The sequence below is a fragment of the Pomacea canaliculata genome, linkage group LG7, assembly GCF_003073045.1.
Source record: "Pomacea canaliculata isolate SZHN2017 linkage group LG7, ASM307304v1, whole genome shotgun sequence".
Classification (NCBI taxonomy): Eukaryota; Metazoa; Mollusca; class Gastropoda; order Architaenioglossa; family Ampullariidae; genus Pomacea; species Pomacea canaliculata.
The window spans coordinates 15,882,895-15,890,955 of NC_037596.1; positions in this window are offsets into that span (position 1 = coordinate 15,882,895).

Consider the following 8,061-nt stretch of genomic DNA (forward strand, 5'->3'; position numbering starts at 1 on the left):
GAGTAGTGTGAAATTGAGGATTGAACGCGTCCCTGACAGTGTCATAACCAGAATTGAATGAGTAAGAAAAATGTCAAAACCCAGTAAGATAAAAGAACAGAAACGTAACAAGAAAATTATAAAAACTGTGTCTCTATCACAACACAAGTTTACCCACTATGATAATGACTAATAGTGATTGAGGATTTAACAGTAAACAGATAGATGTTCAACTTGTCAACAGTTTGTTTCAAGTTTCGCCAAAACTAAGTATATATTATGCATGAATTGTCAGGTTCTTCCTTTTTTTCCCCGGCTATGAGTGGCTTAATTGTTAGTATTACAATTGCGATTTTATCTGTATGGTCGTATAACCAAAAGAGGCATCCAGAAACTTCTATAGAGATGATTCATTATCAAGCCCTAAAAAGATGGCTCTTCATATTAGAGATAGAAAACATCAGAGGTTAAAAGAGAATCTAGTGTACTGTAGTAAAAATGAACTTGAATGAAGGGCACCTACGACATAAGTATTGCTTTTTCTCAAATATTATGCGCTGGTAAACATGACCAAAGTTGACAGGACGACACAAGATCGTTTTGCTGGACATCACAGACATTTATTTCAAGAACTGATGTAGCAGACACTTGGCACGTGTCAAGGATACAACTGTAGGAGCTTGCAAGCACTTGCATCAATCACGAATACGTACCCGCATTAAAGAAAATACGAAATATTCATGATGGGTATGCAGAGAAATAAATGCTGGTCAATACTTATTATTACTCCATATCATGTGTAGTTTTAGTACTCGCCGAGCATTCGTTACCGCGACTAATCACTAGCAGTCATCCTGGTGTATAAGCAGTAGACATGAAATACAAAGGACGACTCTAATGACAACTGGAGGCTATTTGAGTAGATTTTATCACACACATGTCAACAATAGTCAGAGTTTGGAGAAATATACTGTATTTCTTGCAAGACAATATTTTACTCTATCAGCGAAAAAATAGCAGAAAAGTACTATATAAGCTTTATATCTATATTTTCCTAAGTATAGTGTAAGCTCCCAAACCCGACTGCGAAAGCCAGATGGCGATGGCGCTGGCAGACAAAATACAAGTGTAGTACGAACATTGTCCTCTTGTCTGTTCAAATCAATCACAGTCCGCTGGGAAAGACGAAGTCGATATTTTACCTGCTGAGAACTACTGGAATCGCGTTCTTTACAGGGAATAAAACGTTTTTTTTGTTTGTTTTTTTTTTTTTTTTTTTTTGGGGGGGGGGATATCTTTACTGACATTTGTGCACAGAATCGTTAAAGCCTTTGGCAGAACGGACTTTTCTTTACCTTCCAGCGACTCTTTTGCTAGTAATTGCTGTCTTTGTATCGTGTCCATTCGGAGCATCTCTTTATCTATTGCATTTTTTGTGCGCATTTGCAGCTTCTCAAACGAAAGAATTGCAAGTGAAGGGATCAGTATGAGGGCAGAGTACGGCGACAATGCCGATACCAACCACTATATTTTTCTCTGCTTTTATTACCTTTATTCCAATTAATGTAATGTTTTATTTTTACTAATTAGCCCAGTGGGTAGACGTAAAAAGCATATTTTTCATTGTCCTGTTATCCGCGTTAATAAAGATTCGTTCATTATTTGATCCTCTCAGGATTAACTTGTAACGGGGGATCAGGTGAAAGTTGTGTATCTGTGTTTGTGTGTGTTTTGAGTGCGAGTTGTCTTCTTGTTTGCATGTGCGGAGAGAGACCCGAAAACAATGTTGTTTATGGTTTATACCTACAGTTTGTTCTATTTATGGTTCATGCCCACAGCTTCTTGATTTATGATTTATACCTAGAGCTTGTTATGTTTATGCCTACAGCTTCCGATAAGGTGCAGCTTGTTGTGTTTACAGGAGCCACGACTGCATTTTACACCTGGGACTTTTATTGGCAGGACTGGCCTCTTGCATTTTACTAAACTACCAAGTACACTTGCGAGTAGTAAGTCCTTCAAATGTACATCTTGACGTAAACGCGACGTATACTTGACGTATATTGTGTTTATCATACCACGTGTATCGAGTGAGAAAGAGAGGGTTAGAAAAAGTAAACACTGTCGTATAAATTTTCTGTACACTCACCCTTAAACCTCTACCATAATGTCTGGGATGAAGCAACATATTATAGAGTAACATGTTCATTAACGTACGCCTAAGTACGCATCATGTATTCAATCCCGTTGTAATAAATATCTTTGTTAATTCTATTATTAATTATTCACATCGAAATGTCATCGCCATCAGTTCGATGCCCTGTGCCAAATAAATAACAGGTAAGTACATGTCAGCATGCCAGAAGATAAAATGTCACTTTGCAAACAAAACAAAAAATATAACACAATGTTTTTCATAATTCATAAAAATTATAGAAACAAATCAACGACTTTCATTTTAAAAAAATACAATAAAATATCAAGAGCTATTTAAATGTCCACCATATAAACATTTTATTGTAATTGGTGATGATAGATATAATACCTTAACGTGTTATCTCTATGACTAGATCAGAAAGACAAGCTGATGTGTAACTCGCATATATCCTTAATATTTAATATACATAAATATAAACATTAATACAATCAATACTAGACCTGTATGCACAGTGACTACACCATGTTATGTTGGTTTACACAACTGTTTTAACTTATAGTCAAGCAGTTGAAGATACTCAACATTAACACGTTTCATTGGAATTGTTTATTTTAATGGCATTTTAACCGTAGGAACCAACAGTCGTCGTCAACCGCTTTAAATCAATGATAAATTATTAAGTTCGAATACGCTTTCACCTTAAATTCTTTTTCTTGTTGATTGATGTAACGGGAATCTGGTAAAAATGTGTCCTTAAAAATTCAATGTGGCTGTCAGACACTTAACATTGCTTGCCCTTGCTTCATGGTAAACATGGAAAACCAAAATTTTTCAAGCTGAGTTAGACGATAGCTGTTGTAGTGTCAGTAAAGTTAAAAATTGTACTTAGCCAATAATCCACATTTTACTGAAGTCATCTTAATTTGTCCCAGGGTCGAGTCAGTACACCTGTGTTTACAGCCGCTCTCCTCCCCCCGTGAGAAGCTCGCACGACTTTCATAGTCCAGTTATGTATTACTTGAAGACTTTTTTATTTGCTAAAACAAGGGAGGTGTGTACTCAGTTTCCGGTTTAATCACATTTATTATTTACACTCGACGAGACTAACAGCAAAGAACTTCGCAAGATGCTAAGCCTGGTCTCGGCAAACTAACACCAATCTACCTATACACGTCCGTGGTCAGCACTTATAAGGCTAACTCGTTTTAAACCAAACATGTTCACTGTTAGAAGTAAAAACTAGGCAAAGAACTATCCGAGCCACTTAATTATCTGTTATAACAGACCGGGACCTAGATCAGTGTCATGTTTATTGTTGTTTTCTTGTTATGAACCTTTTATAAAATGACTAGAGGTTGAAAGTAGTTGATTGTTAAAGATATTTTAAAGATTGTGTTAAGCGGTTATTAAATGCTGATTCCTTCTCGTTAAAAGCTTAAATTTTGGTAAAATATAAAAAATCTTCTGCAATGACTGTGTAAACCTTAACGCTGTAAACAAATGATTGGTTTTCGCTGTGTGTTGAAAACAAATGCGAATGTCAAACCCTGTGGTGTAACGCATCGTCATCTTTAGCCCTCTCAAATTTCTGCTACAAATTTAAGTATTGTTGTAATTATTAAAATTTTGTAGCTAATAAAAAGAACCAAGGAGCTTTGAGCATTCTTGTCTAAATTTCCGTCCAGTAAGAATGTAAATGTACGGATTTACCACTGAATGTATAAATAAAAGATGTTGTACAATCAAAAAACACAAGCGGCTCACGTATATATAATTGTTATCCGCAATTATTTTATCATCTAAATAACCAGATAAAGCACGAAATACAGATTCTGGAAAAAGAAAGCAGAAGAAAGCTACAGAGACAACAAGTACTGTCCGGACTAAAGACAAAGATTGAAGTTTCCGCCTTCGTTCATCTCGAGACACGTCGCCCGTCAACAGGTTGGACACCGCGGAGCGTGCTGACCTCACCACTGTGTTTACAAGCACAACATTACCAATGACAATGAGACTCAATGGTACATAGCAGAAAACTGTTGATTCTACTAGAGACCAGTTTTTGTTAAAAATATTATAGCTCTTAGAGTAGGCTACGCAGAAAATTAGTGTTTGATTGTAAGACTTAAAATAAAACAGAACAGATCGCAACTTAAATCCATATATCATGTGAGAATTAAACAAAGCAAAAAACACTGTCATTAAAAGAATAATCAGTTTTGTCCGCCTGTATGTAAACAATACACCAACACGATGAGGCCAGAGGACGGCGACAGCTCTCTCCATTGTCAGCAGCACTGGCATCCAGTACGACATCCCTCTGAGGATGTACGATATCCAGGCGAACAGCTTACAGCAAATGTCGTTCACATTCTCAAATGAAATCGCAAAAATGTTATTTATAGTTATATTTAGCAAAGCAAAGTTTATTATAAGGAAATCGGAAAACCCCAAAACTCTAAAGCACAGGTGAGACGAGCGGAAGTCTGATCTCACACGAGACAGAACCACGATACTGATGACGTTGCCGAACGTGCCGATGATGTAAAGAGGTAACGGAAGTGTTCCTCGGATCCAGAAGTCAGTCATATCAAATGTCAAACCCCAGTCGCTGGTGTCTGATTGAAAGATCATGTAGTCGTCCGGATAAGAGAAGCTGGCGTTAGTTCCTGTGTTTGCCATATTCTTTCTCTTGTTCCAACTGTTAAGGTGGTACCCTCCACGCCTTGCTCACCTCCTGCGATAATTATTTGTGTGTATAATGGAGTGTCAGCACAATGGGTGAGTCACACTAGCACACATATAGTACACACTCGCACACGTACCAAAATGCAAGTACAACACATGTGTACACACGTAGATACCACTGCACATACAATGCATATGCAAACAGATCAATACACATGTACAAATTACAACATAGACAACACGCGCAGACACACACATACAGAGTAGCGTGTATTACAACCTTTATTTCTCCCTTACACACACACACACACAAGAAAAAACCAAGACTCACACTAAAACATAAACTCATATAAATACAAGCCTACAAACACACATCCACAACATACACTAGCAGACACACTCGTAAATAAATTTAAAGCTGTGCGTGAGTGGTTAAAACAAGGTGTAGGGGTGTACCCAGGGGGTAACCTGACTAGGGAAGTAACAATCGCTCCTTAGTGTCTATGGTGGCTTGTTGATAAGTTTGAAGTCATTTAGGCAAGAAAAGTAGGGATTATGCGCCAGTGTTGTATGGGGTAGGAGCGCAGAGGTCTTATGATTATGAGACAACCCTAAGTGGTTACAGCAGCCAAGCGTGACCAGCCGACTGGAAGAGGCGTCAATGACGAAGATAAAGACAGTTACAGCTCGGGGGCTCCCACACTGGTCCGCCAACCACTACACGGTGACGTAGCTTCAGTAGCGTTGTCATCCTCTTGTCTATGTTGGCTTCTTTACTGGTTGGTGAGTGAGTGACCAATGGCATTCCTCCGTATATGTCTTGTTGCGAATGTTCAAAGTGACAATAAGGAACGGAGACCCACAGGGAAACTTCTTGGCTTTCTCTAAGGCCAGCTTCACTTGTACCTTGAGACCGGGTCTTAAGAAAGAAGAACGTCTGCGGGGTTCCCAACACTCCAATCTTTTCACGCACACAAGGTGGTGCCCGTCCGTCTGTGCGTGCATTGCAGTCGTCGTAGACATCAAGTGTGTCCCTAGACTAGGACAAGACTCGACTTTGTGTCTCCAGGGAGAGCAGTCGTCGCTCTCTGGCCGGCTTCGCAGATGGAGTTGGACTGACAACAGGCAGAGCAACACTTTCGAGGGAACAACAAGGGTGGGGGCTAGTTAGCCGCGTGGTAAACTGTGTGATGGACATGTGAGTTTTGTACTGTTTCCCTTGCAACCCGTAGCCAGTGTTCACGTTTCTACTAAAAACCAGAAATACTACACCAGACTGTGGATTGATACATGAGTGTTTGTGAGAATGCTTACCACACATACCATGCACTTCCCATCTACAAGCCATCGCAGTAACAATGTAAATTGTAAACAGTGTCACAAAATCTATCAGAGTAATCAATTCTAGGGTGTGGTCGGCCGTATAACAACATCAGGGAATGCACCGGACTGACAGCTCATTCTAAAGAAAGGCTAAATATAGTGTACCCCCTCTGTATATTATAATAACGTACACTCACACAACAGTTAGTAATGTTATTTAACGTGATATATAGATAAACATAATAAAATTAAAAAATATACCTAAATATTTTTCTTTCCAATCGACCGAGTTGGGAAAAAACCTATGAAATGATTTAAAAGATAAATTATAAATAACATGATGTGTTGTTTCTATAAGCTACTCAGAATTACACCTTTATAAGTTGCTTCATGTTTTGTTTTCTTTTTCTTTCCTTGATCAGTAAGGGTTGCTATCAAATTTCTCATAAGGTTCCAGTAAGATTCATCCTAAAAAGTAAGCACCAACAAGGAAAAAGTGACAGGATGGCCCGGCCTACTACAGTTCATTAGAATCCCTATCAGATAATATCGAGGGACTCTCAGTGGACGATATCAAGATGATGTCTTGGAATATTCAAGGACTGAAGTGCAAACTGGGGGTACCATCCTTCAGAGAGTTCTGCAGAAAATTTAAAATTTTTGCTTTATTGGAGACCTGGTCATGTCAGCTGAGTGAGATAGAAGATGCCTTCTCAGACTATGTTGTATACTTATCTTCACGCGAACAGAGACTCAAGGGTGGTGTAGCTGTTTGTATTCATAAAACTGTGTCCTCAGATATTATACTCCTTAAGCTGGCAGAGGATTTTATTTTCCTTAAAATAGGTAAGTCTGTTTTGAACAGCTGGGAGGATATTATTGTTGCCTGTGTATACGTAGCACCAGAAAGATCAGTAATCTATGGGGATGACAACAGTAACGGGATAGAAAATTTAGGTCAACATATGAATCAATTAGCTAGTGACCATCCGAACTTACCATGGTTGTTATGCGGTGACTTTAATGCCCGCACAGCGGAACTTAGTGATGCTGACTATGATGACAGTGATAGACATGTACACCCCCTAAAAGACCTTAAAATTCTGTTTGAAACATTTGAACACCCCCCCCCCACGTTCATCCAAAGATCTTAACATAAATAAATTTGGTCAGGAACTTATAAAGCTCTGCAAAGAATTTGATATTTTTATTGTTAACGGTAGATCAACCGGGGATGAACAAGGAGAAATTACATGTGTAGCTAATAGGGGCAAAAGTGTTGTGGATTATTTCATTTGTTCAAGCTCCATATTTGACTTGATCTCAGAAATGCATGTGGACAATAGGGATGAGTCAGACCATTTCCCTATTGTCATTACATTGCTAAAAGATTCAGATACCCAAGGTAGTGATACAATAAATACCACAATTCACTTAGAAGATGAGGTTAGGTATATATGGCAAGACCAACATGAAGCCACAATACACTGAATATCTGAAAACAAAAGTAGAGATAGAACTTTCAACGTTTTTAGTCGCTCTAAATAAAGTGTTGAAGACGGGTCCTCTTGTTTTGTAGATTTTCTTCAGAAAGCAGCTTCCCACATGAAATCAAAGCACACTGCACAAAAACATCGGACCCAGCCACAATGGTGGGATGCAGAATGTGCACGTACAAAAAAAGTGAAACGCAAGCAATTAAGAACATTTAGGAAGAGCAATACACAATTAGACCTACAAAAATATTTAAACCTCAAGAAAACATTCAAAAGCCTATGTAAAACAAAAAAAGAAAAATATGACGAGCGTATAATCAGGGATCTGAATACTGCATGTAATGACCCCAATACTAGAACATTCTGCAGAAAGTGAAAGCTCTTACAACAAATGCATATAATAATCGCAATAAATAG